We start from the raw sequence: 17400 nt of genomic DNA, 5'->3' as shown, positions 1-17400 counted from the left end.
AGTTCTGCAAAAAATCCCTGGAAAGTTTCATCTATAAAATCTATAAAATAATGTGATCATCCACAATAGAAGATTCACAGAATGTTTGGCACACCTTCCATAATGTAAGTCTCTATGGTTTCTAGTAAAGACTTGCTTAAATAAAAACATATTCAAGATTTAATATTTTTCAAGTTAGTCTTTATAAAAATACAATCATTTTAAATTATTAATAAAAAATTATGCTGGCTATTGATACAAATCCTTGAGTTACCTACTGCTACATTCCAAACATTTTGTTAAGCTTAATTTTACTTCTAATTATAAATAATTTTCAAAAATAATATGTAAATAAAAATCATGAGACAGTTAAACAAGAACAGAATATCTTGAAAAATCTGAATCTGGACAATCTGAATCTGAAAAAAGGTATCAATGGATATGCTGAGTATATATCTGAATGTTTTAAATTTGTGATATATTTAGATGTCTGCATTCTTATCTCCAAATTGGGAATAACATTACCTTGTCTGTAATTACTTATGCTAACTAATGAGAAAAGGGAAATGAAAGAGCTTTGTATACCACAAAAATTCATTGTTCTTCAAAAGTAAAATATTATTACATATATAATTAATATATATGATGAAACTCCTTAGTGACTATTTCAAAAATGTTACTTGTTTGAATATTTTATAAGCCTCTTATCTTTCTGTGAATACCTCAAAGTAGTAAGCAAATCATTTTCTCTCAAGTGGCAGTTTACCTTATTTTATAGAAAGGAAGCAGGCAGTATTCAATTGAAAAAGAAGAATCAGACCATTTGATGTCAGAGCTCTGCTGCATTAATCTTGGGCAAGTTAACTACCCTTTTGAAACTTCATCGCACATACATAAGAAAGGAATGTAGAAGTCATATTTATAGAGCATATCCAGCACCTGCTACAGAGTAGATACTAACTCAGCAGTTAACACTTCTTCATTTGCCCTTCCACATGAGATTCTGAGGTTCGATTTCATCATAGTTGTCTTTAATCATATCTTGAGGTTGAGATGCATCTAGCCGATCCACGTGGAGATGTTACCCTGAAGAAAGTAATATTGTAGGTTTCTTTAAATATATTTGCCAATCATTAATTCAACTTTTAGCAGTTCTTCAGGACTCAACAGCTTTTCTTTCAGCCTTCCCTAATGCCTAAGGCCGTGTTAAGTATATTTTTTTATATTCTCATATCATTTTGTGTTTATTCCTAGGAGAGCACTTTCTATATTGCATTATAATTACAGTCATCTCACAGTGTCCTGGCCCTGGAACCAATCTCCTGAGGATACCAAAATACAAGGATGCTCAAGTCCCTTACATAAAATTGCATAGTATTTGCATATAACCTATGCACATTATCTGTATACTTTGTATCATCTCTACATTACTTATAATAACTAAATACAATGTAAATTCTGTATAAATAGTTGTAAATACAATGTAAATACCATGTAAACAGTGGCCAGCTCGTGGCAAATTCAAGTTTTGCTTTTTGGAACTTCCTGGAATTTTTTTTTCCAATATGTTTGATTTGTAGTTGGTTGAATTCAAGGATGCAGAGCACAGGGATATGGAGGGCAGACTGTATTTGCTCTCTTTCCCTATTTCTCCTCAACTGTAAACTCATATGTTTTATGCATCACTGTACTCCAGTGCCTAGCAAAGAGAAATACATATTTGTTAAATGTATGGACTGGTTAAATTATTTTATCAGGGTTGTTTACATCTCTGCATGAAGTCCAACTCCTCTCCTTCCATTTGTAACCAGATACAGTCTCTGTGCAAGGTAAATTTATTCAACCTTATTCTTTGCTTCATCCTACCTGAGGTGGTCAGGGCTTCTTTGGACTAATTTTAGACAGCCTTTGTTTGACTTTCAGATATAACAATCACTAGCTGTGCAAATTTGGGGGAGTTACTTAACTTCTTTGTGCATTACTTTCCTCATATGTAAAATGACTATAAGTTATGATAATGGCTAATCATAAGATTCTGTGAAAATTAAATGAGTTACATGGATAAATGAGCTAGTATAGTTAGGATGCTGCCTGTTACTAAATAAGTTGGCTACATCGGTTCCCACATGCTCTTTCAACATCACTGTTCTTAGTCTAAGTTAAATGTAAGTGGGACCATTTTAAAATTAATGATAGTTTTATTTATAAATCATTTAATACTAAAGTAATGACAAGGGATATATTTTGGCAAGAGGGTTCAATAGGTACAGATTTTCTTATGCATATATGTATGTGTCTGTGTGTCTGTATATATGTATATGTATGCACTTTTTACTCAAGGACTTGGGAAATAGTATAGGTATGTTGAAAACTAGTATTTCATAGTTGCAAGACTATAGTCATAGAAGTCCACTAAGAAACTGATTTAAAACATAGTTTTGTTTTGGACAAACTAATATACACAGAAATAGTAATAAAATATGTATTTTTAAAAAAGGTTTAGTTTAATCATTCAATTCAATTTAATCAATTATAGATATTTCTATTAATCTCATTCTTACAGTGTTATGAGGATAAATTCTTTAGTGGAATTTTTATAGTATTATGATTATAGCTTTACTATGCTTTCTACTTTTTCTATTTTTAAATAACACTTCCTGCACATGCAAAGTAAGGTGGATAACTGAAACAAGTATCTATATATTCTAGATTTTAAAAATCTTTTGATTTCAATTATCTAGGTCTGTGCTTTCCAATCCAGTAGCCACAAGCCACATGTGGCTATCTAAGCACTTAAAAGTGAAATGTGGCTGGTATGAGTTGAGATGTGCTGTAAGTGTAAAGTAACTATAGGATTCTGAAGACTTAATAGGAAAAACATGTAAAGTATCTTATTAATAAGTTTTACATTGATTAGATATTGAAATGATATTTCAATATATTAGGTAAACAAATGTATTATTTAAATTAATTAAAATTTTTTCTTTATATAGTTTTAATGTGACTACTAAAACATTTGGAATTACATATGTAGTTCATATTGTATTTCTATTGGACATCACTAATCTGGCTAGTTCAAATGAAAGTAATTTTTTAAAAATTTTGTTGGTCGAGAGAGAGAAACCTCTTTATCCATTTTACCTTGTGAGTATAAATACAATCTGAAATATTATATTTCTAAAGCTAATGTTTGACATAAAGTTAAATAATTATATATGTTTTTAAGCTGTACTAAATCTAAAAGAGCAAGCAGTCCACCCGAGATGTTTTTATATACTGTCCAGTCTAGTAGACAGTCCTCAGATTTTTACTCTGAATTTTCCCCCTAATTTCTAACCCATGATGATATCAGTACATAGATACATTACATACACACATATATAAATACATACATACATATATATAAATGAAGGGAAAGGGAAAGTTCTTCCTTATGTAAGAATGACAGCTAATAAATGTATAAGAATTAGAAAAATCACAATTGGTAAATTATTATAATGATAATTTATTCAGGCAAGAATGAATCACTAATGAATACTAAAATGACTCGGTAAAATTTTGCTGAGGACAAAGATATTTAAATAGGTATACAAGTGGCAAAATATTTACTCATTATAAAGAGAAAAATAGTAATTTTACAATGGAGAATTCCGGCAAAACACTACCTTAGCCAAGTGATCGAAGGTAACATCACCAGTAATGCAAGGAATCAAGAATCATGTTGTTATGATGTAAAGAAAAACACAGAATCACCTCTTTAGTATCCCAACCAAAATGCAAAAATTGAATTTAATCATGAGAAAATATCAGGTAACCCAAAATCAGGAACACTCTACAAAAGAACTGGCTTATACTCTTCAAATCTTAGAAGTCATGAAAGACAAGAGAAGGCTGAGGAACTATTGAAAGAACTCAGGAGACATCTCAACTATATGCAGTATGTAATCCTGGACTAGATCCTGAATATGGAGAAAAACCGTTTTTTTTGTTTTTTTTTTGCTATGAAATATGTTATTGGGATAATTGGTAAAATGTGAATGGAGTGTGTGCTGATAGTATTATATCAGTGTTGATTTTCAGATTTTAATGATTGTACTGTGATTACACACAATAGTGTCCTAGTCTTTTAGGAAATATTGAAGCATACAAGAATAATGGGTTAAGTGGCAATTCCCTCTCAATTGGTTCAGATGAAAACATTACACACACACACCACACACATACACATACATACACACATACATACACATTTATATACAGGCACTCATGCATACAGAGAGAGACAAGACAGAGAATGGTAAGGCAAATGAGGTAAATTGTTGACATTTGACATTTTACCTGGATGAATTCTTTGTTCTATTTTTGTATCTTATCTGTAAGTCTAAAATTACTTCACAATAAAAAGTCTTTAAAACACGTTAAGTGGCATCCAAGGTAAACCTTGGGAAAGTGCTGGTAGTTCCTTCTTTGAGATAGGAAAGAAGCCATCTTTGGATGGACACGAAACATCTAATGACATAGACAAATATTCTGAAAAGTATTAGAACCACTTATTTACTTTGCTTAAGCTCCGCAATGCCCTTAGCTCTCTTCTTGTCTGATCATATGCAAAGGTGGGAAAAAGCTGCTCTTAAAATGTTTTTTCCTTGAGTTAAAAAATGAGAGAAAAGTCCTACTGAGTTTTGCTTTTTGATTAGCTCAATCAGTTCAAATAAGAAGAGCCGTTCCCAAGGCAAATAGCGAGCTCCACAGCCCTCCTCACTTCCTTAGTGTTGCCACCTGTGTTTTGCAGGGCTTCTCCACACCCTTCTTTCACATCTTTTGAAAAGGTTTGTGGGGCATGGAATTAATGTATAAGCACTCTTGGGAGACTCTCTTTTGCTTACTTTTAGATTTTGCAATTCTGGAACTATTTTACGTTTTTAAAATGTCCTTTCATGCAGAGTTTTTATGAACTCTGAACCAAATACTCAGGTATTTTAACTTTACCTTCAAAGCAATCTTTCTTTGTTATAATTCCATCACCAGAAAATAAAATTGTATCTGGAAACAGACACTAAACTAATAATCATAATAAAGTTATCAACATAACCCCACTAAGCATTTTATAAATTCCCTATTATTTTAAACCAATGACCATCTTCTCTGTGCCCTTTTGAGGCTAATTCATTTTTTGTTATCAAATGTTTTATTCAAAATGCTTCTCAATTTGCAGTATTAAGACAACAGTAACTTATGAAAAATTCTTAGACATACATTAAATTCTAATAAAACAACCAAAAATGTCCAGAAATGATTCTAAGTTAGATAATACAAAAATCTGTGTCCAGAAGGAATTTTAAAAGATAATAAAAGTACTGTGTCTGAGGACCACTTCTGACATTCCTTAACCTTGTGACACTAAACAAATCATTTTGTCTCTGAGCCTCAAACATAAAATAAAGAGGTGGAAATAGATTTAATACTTTGATTCATTGGCAAGTATAATTTGAAGGGTCTTAAACGTCTGGAAAATGCAATGGTTTAATTCTAATTTATATTTTTAAGGCTCCAAATACTTTAAATGATAAATTCTCAGTAGATTTTATACAAGGCCTTTTCTTGAGCTTTGCTATTCAAGAAATGACTAATTATCAAACTACATTATGCTAGTGACACAAATAGAATTTTGTGACACAAACAGAATTTTATAATATGTTCTACACATAAAATCTAATAGAAAAAAGGCAGATGACTTACAGTTCCATCCTGGAAGTATACAGAATTCCCAGTGACCTATTTACTAAATAAAACTCTGCTACCATGATGTTCTCTGTATTGCACAGAACACTATAAACATACACAAAATGTCCTTTATTTCTAATTCATTTGAATCACCTTTTCCTCACCTTTATTCAACAGGGAAAAACAAAAATCCAAACCTATTTAATAATAATGTTATTCATTAGTAGATGCAAAAATAGTTTTGACAGTTTTACCCCATCAAGGATAATAACAAATGAATGCTATAGAATTAAAAGCGATTGCCCATACTATATTGCTTCTTCCTGAAAGTTAAACAACAAAGAAATCAGGTTTCATTTTCAAAGGGAGAGATTTCTTATTGTCAGGGTTTTTTTTTTTTATTATTAAACTTTTTATTCTAAGATAATTATAGATTCATATGTAGTTATAGAAATAATACAGAGATCTGTATACTCTTTATCCAATTTTTCTCAAATGTAACATCTTGCAAAATTATAATACAATATCACAAGCAGAATATTAGTATTAATATAGTCCAGATACAGAACATTTCTGTCACCACCATGATCTCCCATATTGCCCTTTTATAGCCACATTCAATTCCCTCATGCCTTAATCTTTGACAACCATTCATCTGTTCTTCATTCTATCATGTTGTCATTTCAAGAATGTCTCATAAAGAGCTTTTCTCACTTGGTATAATTCTGTGGAGGTTTATCCAGGTTGTTGACTGTATCAATAGTTTATTGTGATACATGTATCACAATTCATTTAACTAATCAACAGTTGAAGGACACTCTGGGTTGTTTCTAGTTTTTGTCCATTAGGAATAAAACTGATATAAATATTTGTGTACAGTTTTTGTGTAAACATAACTCTTCATTTCTCTGGGATAATGCCTAGGAGTGAAATTGCTGGATCATATGGTAGCTGCATATTTCATTTTATAATAAACTAACAAACTATTCTCAAGAATGGTTGTACTAATTTACATTCTCATCTGCAATATATGACTGATCCAGTTTTTCTGCATCATCACCAGCATTTGGTGTTGTCACTATTTTTTTGTTTTTGACATTTTTGTAGACATTTAGTGATATCTAATTGTGGTTTTAATATGCATTTCCCTAATGGATAATGATGTTAAATTCTTTTCCTGTGCTTATTTGCCCTCTGTGTATCCTCTTTGGTGAAATTTCTCTGCATGTCTTTGCCTATCTTCTAATTGGAGTTTCTTTTTAAAAAATCATCCAGGCCTTCCCTGGTGGTGCAGTGGTTACGAATCCGCCTGCCAACGCAGGGGACACGGGTTCGAGCCCTGGTCCAGGAAGATCCCACATGCCGCGGAGCAACTAAGCCCGTGTGCCACAACTACTGAGCCTGCGCTCTAGAGCCCATGAGCCACAACTACTGAGCCCACATGCCACAACTACTGAAGCCCGCACACCCTAGAGCCCGTGCTCCACAATAAGAGAAGCCACCGCAATGAGAAGCCTGCGCACCACAACGAAGAGTAGCCCCCGCTCACCGCAAGTAGAGAAAGCCCGCGCGCAGCAATGAAGACCCAACACAGCCAAAAAAAATTAAAAAATAAAAAAATAAAAATAAAATAAAATAAAAAATCATCCAAACAGAGCTGAGATGAGAGGAAACCATTACAGAGAGGACAGAAATCCATTCTTTTCCTCAAGGATAGAGAAGGTAAAATTCAATGGAAATCCATAAGAATGAGCACCTAAGGGTAGCTGAAGAATTCCTCAAATGCCCATGAGTGAGAGCAGATAAAGGGCCTAGCCATGCCACCTGTGAGTTTACCCATTTCCTATCTTGTGCTACTATTGCTGTAGCCTAAAAATCATACTGAACTTATGATCAAACTTGGCCTTTCTCAAGTAGGGGTGAAACAGGAAGAAAATGGCACCAACTCAGGAAATTGGAACCAACATCCATCCTTCGAGAAACTTAGGAAACATCTTTGACAACTTAGGAAACAATCGTTGACAAACATCATTGACAACTCTCTTTTCCTTATCAAATCCTCCACCGAAGCCTATAGATTTTATTTCTTACATATCTATTTGAATCTATTGACCTCTCACTAACACCACCTACTGCTATTCTAATCTAAACCGCTATCATTCCTTGCTTGGACCACCAAAATAGATGACTAACTGGTCTTCCTGCATCAACTCCAGCCTTCCTCTATTCTGCAACCAAGATAATTTTTCAAAACAAATCCAATTGTCACCTTCTCAGCTTAATACTCTTCATTGTTCTCATAATATAAAGTCCTTAATATATTCCACAAGGCTCTGTGTGGCCATATATTGAAGTGATAAAGAAGAGAAACAAATAACTTTATATAAAATAAACTCATCTTTACAAAACTCTCTAAAAATTACACAAATATAGAGACACACATGTATAAGTATATATATATGTATATATACACATATATATACATATAAAATGAGGACATTATGATTTATGTATCTATATAACACAAGCATATAGAAAGATGTGCAAAGCTATTTATTACTTAGGGTGGGCACAAGGTGAGAAGGTAAATAAAAGTAAAGAGTTGATTGAAAAGGAAAGGGAGGAAATAGAGAAAAGAAATAACAAAATAACCATTTTTTACAAAAGAACATTTATATATGACTCCACTTATACAAATTTATACATTTGTGTATGTGTTGAGGGAATCTTGCTAAAGAATGATCACTAAATCGTTAACAGTGGTGGTTGTTTGCAGATGGAATTTCACAATTTTTTAAAAAATTTTACATTATCTTCATTTTCTAAAAACAAAGTGCATGGAGTCTGAAATCAGAATATCTGGATTCTTATCCCAACTCACTGTGTGTATTAGACAAATTGCCATATCAGGATGAGTACTGAATCTAATTCTTCCAGTTTCCTCTTCAGTAAATGGAAATAGTAAATAGTATCATCTATGTGGGGTCAGTGAGACAACTGAAGGATATAATTCACATATATCTCAGTGCTGCATGTTGAAAGTAATCAATAAATAATAACTATTATTATTATTTTAAGATGGAAAAGAATTTTAGTTAAGTGAGAAAAGCCCGATAGAAGTGACTGCATATGGGGAGATGCTGGTATGTGCCAGGCAGAAGGTAGAGGTTGGTTAGTTATTCAGACTGGTCTTCATGATTGTATTAGTTTTCTGTTGCTGCATAATAAATTACCACAAACAGTGGCTTAACACAATACCCATTTATTACCGTACAGTTAGGTAGGTGAGAAGTCCAAAAGAGTGAGGTTGGGCTCTCTGCTCAGCATCTCAAGTCAAAGCCACAATCAAGGTTTTAGCCAAGCTTTGTGCTCACCTGGAGCTTAGAGTTCTCTTCCAAGCTTGTGTGGCTGTGACAGGATGCAGTCTCTTGCAGCAAGAGCACTAAAGTCCCTGTTTCCTTGCTGGATCAGCAAATGACCCCGCTACAATTCAGAGGCTTCCCACATTCTTTGCACATGGTCCCCTCCATCTTCAAAGCCAGCAAAGCCCGAGAACCTCCCTCACATCAAAATCTTTCTTCAAAAACTCAGTCGCTTTCAAGGGTTCACCTGATAGATCAGGTCTATCTCAGATAACTTTGCTTTCTTTAAGTCAATTGTCTCTTGTAAGATAACCTAATCATGAGAGCAACTACCCCATCATATCCAGAAGCCCCCGTGTGAGAGAATCTTGGGGGACCATGTTAGAATTTGACCTAACACAATGATGTTTCATTATCTTAGACTCTTTTATTTATTTGAGGGTCAGACATTCAGATTTTCTATTCCAGTAATTCTTTTGGTGGGATCTATACCATTTAGTAGAATTTGGTTTGGGTTATATTAAACTAATCATAGTCTCTTGAGAGTACACTTGATCACACTGACTACATCAGTGTACTAGGAGAGGTGGGTGGGAGAAAAGGTGGTTACTTCTACCTAAGCTTAACTGTATGCTTATATGTTGGGTTACATTATCTTCATCATTTAAGACTACATAATATGGTACCCAAAATACCAACAATAATCTCAAGAAACAGCAATTTTCCATATTTCAACATAATTTTACTCCTGTTATGTTCTTCCTTCTCTTCCTCACTTCCTCCACAAAGAAAGATGCAGATGTAGAGGGGAAGTTTTTGAAAGCGAAACATTTATTAATATTAACAATGACAAATATAAGCCTAGTATACAAAAGTGACAGTAAAGTGCCACACAGGGCTTGAACATAAAATAATTTTACTCTCTGAAATTTAAATACTGTATAATCAGAGTAGTGATACACTCTGGTAAAATAAACTAAGATAGGAACATCATTTTTTCCTTCATTATTTGATACTTTTTAAACAGTTTAACATCTCAAATCTGGATCACCTTACAAACGATGGATACATTTAAAGTGAGTTCTGTCTTTCAGAAAAAAAAGCTCAGTTAATATATTGATAGAAAGTCTTACAATAAATCGAGAAAATACTAAATAACTCCTAGCCAGCAAGACTGAAGTATTAAATAACGAAAGAAAAAAGTGCCATTTAACAAGGTCAGACTTTTAATTGAAATGGAAAAAAATGGGGGAAGTAGACTTCAGCAATGTTCATTTAAATGTTTTCTAGGAATACTCTGGTTCAAATTCTTGATATAGCCATCATGGTAATAGGCATACCTCTATGTAAAGAAGGATTTTGCAAATACACTTAATTTTTCTCTTCATGCCTCTTCTATGCTACTCTGTCTCTTCTGCTTGTTCAATCCTACTTATCTAGGAAGCTTGTCCTAATAAAATTTCCCTTATCTCAGACTCAACTACTTACCACCCCCTCAATTCCCACAGCAACCTATGCCCACCTCTATCACTGAAATCACCACATTGTACTTATTTATTAGCTTGTTACTCAAACTTGTCTTGCTTATCTTTGTTTCCCAAGCACATGGCACATAATAGGTGGCTGAGATATATAAATGGATGAATGTTGGCTTAAATGGCTTAAACCACACTTACCAAGCTGAGTACTCTATTTCACTGTGTGTCAGTGGTATCTGAGTCCATATCCAAATGGCTTCACACACCCTTGCTGGGAGAGAAGAGCAACCCAGAGCATCATCTTCTGATATTAAGAGGGTCAGAATATTATTTTTATTTAAAAATAAACATGGATATATTATGAAGTAAACTGTAAAATATGTAAAGATATTTAAGTTATATTCTTAGAATTCAAGGTTAGTTTTTTCAAGCTACATCCCCAATCTCCGTCCATAGAAGCATGTAGAGAAAAATGTTTGGAAGCCCTGCTTAAGCTTAGGCCTAGACCAAAGCTCTCAGCCTCACTTTATCTGTACCTTTCTGCTCTCACCCCCATGGGAGTGGCTATGGCACTCAGCCAGCTATTCCCAGGAGGCAAGTATGCCCCAATTTGAGAAGTTCGGGTTGACTAAATTATCATTCAGGAAATATTATTATCTCCAGTAAGAAGACTGAATAAGAAGATTGAATGTTTGTCTGTCTAAGACTGAAGTCAGAACTAAAATATGATGAATTTACCAAGTAAATGTCACTTGGCAAGTCCCCTTTGTGGCCACAGCCCAAATATTCTGATTCCTCAAACTTCCACATATTTCTTATACGTTCTATGTTACATATTGATTAGAGAAAAATGATACAGGACATCCAAAAGTTTTAGTCAGTTAGGTAAAACCAGATTTCATTGTCTAGTAATAGCACCCAAAATTCATGTTTAATAAATATCTACTACAGGTTGCTTACTATTATGAAAAAAAGCAACTATATCTGTATGTCCATGATGTATGAAAATTCATTCATTTATTGAGCAAATATTTATGGAGAGACCTATTATGTGTTAAATGTCTGAAACCCTGAGGATGCAATAGTGAACAAAACAGTAATCCTGCTCTCATGGAGTTTATAGTCTAGTGAGGGAGACATAACACACAAGTCTATATCTGCCATGTCAGCGTACTGGGGGTAAAGAGGGAGGAGTAGTCAAGGAAGGGGCTCTCTGATAAAGTGACATTAGTGTACGAATCTCTAACTGGAGGGACTTATGTTTTTGTTTAGTCTTATTTTCTTCTCTTTTTCCTCTTCCTTCTTCTTACTTCCAAGTAACTAATAATAAGAATATTCAGAGGACTGGCTTATTGCAGACTAACTGCAGAAGGGATACCTGCAAGCCTGGCATCCTTCCATGCATGCTAGCATGACCAAACCATGTGTTAAATCCAGAGACAAACACACAAGTTATTTACCTATGGCAAGCAGGTTCATTCAAGGTTTGAGCGGTAACTTAAATTATTCCTTAAGAACATACAATTTGTTGAGCTTAAAAGCTGTTATGCTATTCTTTCTAAAACTGTGCTTTTAAACTATTTCTATCTCTCTTGGTAACTTCAGGCAGGAAGGTTGTTTTTACCATTATTCTTTTCTCTTTAAACTTGTGAAGGTGACTGTTTGCCTTTAGCAAACGTTTATTCTTATTAGTCTTTCCAGGCTGCTTAATGAGCATCACCTCTCACTTTTTGGCTTCTATAGCTTAGATACTTTATTCTGAAAGTACTGCATTCATGTAAAAAAGTGATACTCTGTATTTGTAACTACAGCTATAGAAATCATATGTACAGTGTAAATAAGCCTCAATGAATATTTCTCACAGAGAATGTAAGAGCGTGTGATGGTATTTTACTCAGTTCTGATTTCAACTTTGTGCATATGAGATGTGCTTTGGTAGTAAGTTCTATGACACTGCCTTCTTTTCAAAATACCAATTCAGAATCTTAAATCTTTTCTCTTTCCTAGAAATAATAGTAATTACTAACTTAATGGACAAAAGTTGATTGTCACACCCTAATAATGACTTTTTATGAAATTGATTATTTTCTTAACAAGTCAATAAAGAAGAGATGAAAGTCAAAAATAGAAGTATTATGGACTGAAATATGTCTGTCTGCTTATTTTTTCCCCTTAGATTAGTATGTCTAAATTCAATCAAAGTTGGAGGTTTGAGACTGGGAATTTTACACATCTTGATGAAAAAAAAAAACCTACAAAAATTGTAGCCAATAGGCAACACTAATTGTGGATGCTACTCTAAAAGTTTATCTGAGATCTAAACTCCTTAAGGTAATACAAAGTATTTTCAAAGTATTTTAAATATTTTAAAAGATCACCCCGAAGAAGAGAAAGGGTAGGTATAGCCTCATATTTGAAACAGCAGTGCCACCTTGTGACAAGCTATTTCAACATAATTCTGCTTCTTATTTCTTTATTCTTAACTGACTCTGTTTACTTACACCATATAATGATTTGATGAGGAAAATAATGCACTTCGAGTTTTTCAGGGCACTTTATAAAATCACTTATTAAAGAGAAAAAAGTCAATTTTCCTTTATTTATTAATCATCAGACTAACAATCATCAACAATTTTAAGCAGTCACTATATTAAAACATTTTCCTAGGCTTTATAAAAATTCGTAAAAGAAATAGTCATTGGTTCTGACCGCTGCTCTTGAGAAACACATAATCAGATAGAAAGACTGACAAAACCAGGCTCAAGAAACAAACATTTGGCAAATAAATTAAATAGCAGAGAATGGCACTTTTCAGAGTACTTCAAACCACGAAGGTATTCTGGAAAAGAGAGAAAATGTCTATTCTCTCACAATTCTTACTAGACAATAAAAGGAATAACAAGTAACCAAAAAAGCAATCAGTAAGAGTGAAAGGATAGGAGAATTGGTCATAAAACTTTTCTTCTTTAAATTTAAAGCTCCTTGAAAACTGAGCATCTTCTTGTTCTCTGTGATCCCGTGAAGGCTTAACAATAACAAGTATCCATTGAATTAATTTTTTAAATTCTTTCATCAATGCTCTTAATCCTAATATATTTCAAAATTCTTGGAGTCCTTTTATTACACTGGCAATATGCAATTTATCATTAACCCAAAAGATAACTGGGTTTTATCCTCTAAATCTTTTATAGCAAATCGATATTTTTCAGACATTCAGTTGTTTTGTAATTCATATCTAGTTATAATCTTAAAATAATCTAAGAGGATATTTCCCCCCTAAAGATGGCTAAATATAACCTCTTCTCTAAATCCACTGGTATTTTAACAAAGAAAATTAAAGTGTGTTTTTCCCCTAGGCTAATCTAGCGAAATGTGCAGACTTTTTGTCCATATTGAAAAATACTGATTCTTTTTTTTTTTTTAACATCTTTATTGGAGTATAATTGCTCTACAATGGTGTGTTAGTTTCTGCTTTATAACAAAGCGAATCAGCTATACGTATACATATATCCCCATATCCCCTCCCTCTTGCGTCTCCCTCCCACCCTCCCTATCCCATCCTTCTAGGTGGTCACAAAGCACCGAGCTGATGTCCCTATGCTATGTGACCCCAGAAATTTTTTTTTTTTTGAAAAATACTGATTCTTGCATAGAAGGGCAATTTATTCTCTTCCTTTGGTTTGTCAGGCCTTCCTCCACATGTCGTTACTACTTTACAAGAAAAGTATTTGTGTTACCGAGCCCAAGCTCGCTCTGCTTGCCACACGACGGGCCAATGAATCGGAGACGAGGTGTTGAGGCAGAAAGCCGGCAGACCAAGAGGATGGCAGACTTGTGTCTCCGAAAAACCATCTTATGCGGGTTTGGATGCCAGTTTCTTTTATAGCACAGAGAGAGGGAGGAGATGAGGAAGTAAAGTAAAAAGGCCATAGTTGTGCAAATATCCCCTGGGATGGCCAGCCTCAGGGAGGGGATGTGTTCATTTCGTCTTTCTTGCAGCCATCCACAGGAGGACAGGGTCCAGATATTTCCCTGAACAAAGGCACTTTGGTTTAACATTCAGGCAGAGGGGGAGGGTTCCCCGAGGCAAGCCATTATGTACAGACAGTATCCTTTTAGTGAACAAAAGCAACGGGAAGCAAAGGTTAGAGTAAAATAAACGGATCCAACCTGGAGTCAGATTTGGCTTTTCCCTGTTACATTTTCTTTGAATAATTTACCCTCACCATCTCTCCCTGTAATTTGTATATATATTAAATATATATATATTTATATAAATATAAATATATACACATATTCACATGCTTTCCTACCAAATTCTTACTTTTAAAGTTTACTTACTAGTCATTATTTAACAACATATTTACTGTTACTTAGAAAGTGGCTTTCATTTTCTGACAGAAGATGTAGCAAGTTTATAAATGACTACTTTTAATTATAAAAGGTATTTAATATGCTGCCATGAATCTAAAATATAATTTCATTAACATATCCTAGAGGTTAAGCTGGTAGTGAATATTTACTTTTTTTAGCTGGTTAAAGTTATGTTGACATGCAGAAATAACAAGGAACAGAAGATAAGATATCTTTGGATTCTGTTTCATAACGGGATCACTTTAGGTGACAGAGCAGATGGTCAGCAATGTGTAAACAGAGCACTGATTTAACCAGATAAATTCCAGCATAGGTATAACGGATGTATTTCAGACTCAGTTTCATCATTTACTCTGCAAATTTCATTTCATCCCATTCCCTGTTTCATAATAACATGTTTTATAGAAAAATAAGTATTTAATAATTAAATGCTTATTTATGCTATAATCATTACTACATACTGTTTTATATACTGTTATTTAGCACTATAATTATGCCCAGAATTATAAATTTTAATTTCATTTATTTTAATCTTACATTGTATATATTTATATAACTCAATCATAGGTAATATATATGACACCATATTCTTTTATGTTAGTAAGTAGTCATGCAAAAAAAAATATTCAAGATTAAAGGACACCGTTGTATTGTTTTTGTCTAATTTTTTCTCTTACTTTCTGTTGCTACATTCGGTATGATTTTCTCCCTCAAAAAATATATGAGGATTACATATGACACATCTGATTGCTCATTGGTAAATTTTGAAATAAAAATCTAAAATCTTTGTTAATTTTAAACTGCTAAATAAATACTTCTCCAATTCCTTCCTTAAAACACATTAAAAATAAGCTGTAGTTTTACTTTAACCTTAAGTTTTACAATTTTATTCAGTCTTTTCACATTTGAATTTTTATATTGACAGAAATAGAGCTAGATAGTAAACAAATATATTTTCTGGTATAAATGAAAACCAATTTAAAAAAAACAGACACATAAATTATGGGGAAATCCAAATTGAAATGATTATGAACAGCCCTAATTCTTCACCCTTCATATTCATTCTTACTGTCTTCCCAGTTTGTATATATTTTTTCTGCTTCTGGCTCATAATTGTCTTTTATTGTCAAAAGGGAACGTGGTTCATCCACATACAAATTTCCAGGGGAAAATTTTTCTATTTTCTCACAACATATGTAATGAGGAATTTCTTCTTTAATCTCTCCCATTTCCACTAAATCTAGCCTAGGGAAAAAACACACTTCTCTTTAATTTTCTGTATTAAAGTATCAGTGGATTTAGAGAAGGGGTTATATTTAGCAGTCTTTAGGGGGGAAATATCCTCAGATTAATTTAAAATTACAATTATGAATTACAAAACTAATGTCTGAAAAACATCTATTTGCTACAAAAGAATTATTTAGAGGATAAGACCCACTTACCTTTCAGGTTAATGCTAAATTTCATATTGTCAGTGTAATAAAAGGACTCCAAGAATTTTGAAATATATTAAGATTAAGAGCATTGATGAAAGAATTAAAAAATCTAATTCAGTGGATATTTATTATTGTTCAGCCTTCATGGGATCATAGAGAAAAAGATGCTCAGTTTTCAAGGAGTTTAAAATTTAAAGAAAAACAGTTTTTTGACTGATTTTCCTATCATTTTACTCTTACTGATTGCTTTTTTTGGTTACCGAATTAGATATTGTAGGAAAAGATTAAATTACAATACTGTTGACTGGGGTGAGGAAGATAAGAACTAGCCATGGTTTTCATTGCATTGAAATCATCTGAAATTCAATAGCTAATATTGAGAACTTTAACTGCCACTTAATAAAAATATCTGGTTCGGAAATAGAAAATGCAACCCTGAAAACTCAACTCTTTCTTTTAATTAAGTTCTATCTGTAAGAAACAGTTGCTGCAACTTTTCCTTTTTGTGTGTGTGCAGAGGATTTATGTGAATATATCAAATGTTCAAAACTCTATTAGCCTCCTACATCTAGGCAGCCATTTCCTTCTACACTAACCCTAACTTGTCCAGGTAATGGCAAAAAGTAATTTTGAAAGTCATATTTTGTATAACTGGATGTAGTCATAGCACAGCAGCAAATCTCTTAAAGTTGTTATAAATCGTGCAAAACTACTTCCTTGTGACAGTTTGTTGAGCATTTAAATGGAAATCAGAGAACCTAAGCTATCTATTTCAATTCAGTCAGCAATTCTGCAAAGCTAAAAAATTTAAATGCCACAGTACTGTGAAAACACAAACTATCAAAAATTTATACAATTAAATTAAAATCTATAAAACTACTTTGTTTTCAGACATTTACTAATCTCCTTGTAAACATACATTTCTTTTACAAAATCACGTACACTCTATAATTCCCATATTATGCATATTGTCTTCAAATTACTTTTATGTTCTGATTCTATTTAACCTTTAGATTTCTAAATAGGGTTATTTGAAATTGTTAATCC

The 17400-nt window shown here is 33.1% G+C and overlaps 2 long non-coding RNA genes across 4 annotated transcripts in view; one reads left to right on the top strand and one right to left on the bottom strand.

The window, feature by feature from the left end:
- LOC103020454 (uncharacterized) overlaps positions 1 to 7280 on the top strand; it is a 35862-nt gene extending 28582 nt beyond the window's left edge. The window contains exon 4 of the long non-coding RNA XR_009005209.1: positions 6979 to 7280. This is a non-coding gene — a long non-coding RNA (uncharacterized LOC103020454). The remainder of the gene's footprint in view (positions 1 to 6978) is intronic.
- The window catches only part of LOC103020271 (uncharacterized), a 44037-nt gene that overhangs the window by 10292 nt on the left and 16345 nt on the right, over positions 1 to 17400 (bottom strand). For all 3 annotated transcript variants that reach the window (XR_449931.3, XR_003622202.2, XR_003622203.2), the window contains 2 exons: positions 10742 to 10814; positions 941 to 1065 (listed from right to left, as the gene is read on the bottom strand). This is a non-coding gene — a long non-coding RNA (uncharacterized LOC103020271). The remainder of the gene's footprint in view (positions 1 to 940; positions 1066 to 10741; positions 10815 to 17400) is intronic.

This window comes from Balaenoptera acutorostrata, chromosome 1 (genome assembly GCF_949987535.1).
Source record: "Balaenoptera acutorostrata chromosome 1, mBalAcu1.1, whole genome shotgun sequence".
Classification (NCBI taxonomy): Eukaryota; Metazoa; Chordata; class Mammalia; order Artiodactyla; family Balaenopteridae; genus Balaenoptera; species Balaenoptera acutorostrata.
The sequence above is the reverse complement of the archived record's forward strand: the minus strand, read 5'-3'. Positions and strand labels throughout refer to the sequence as shown.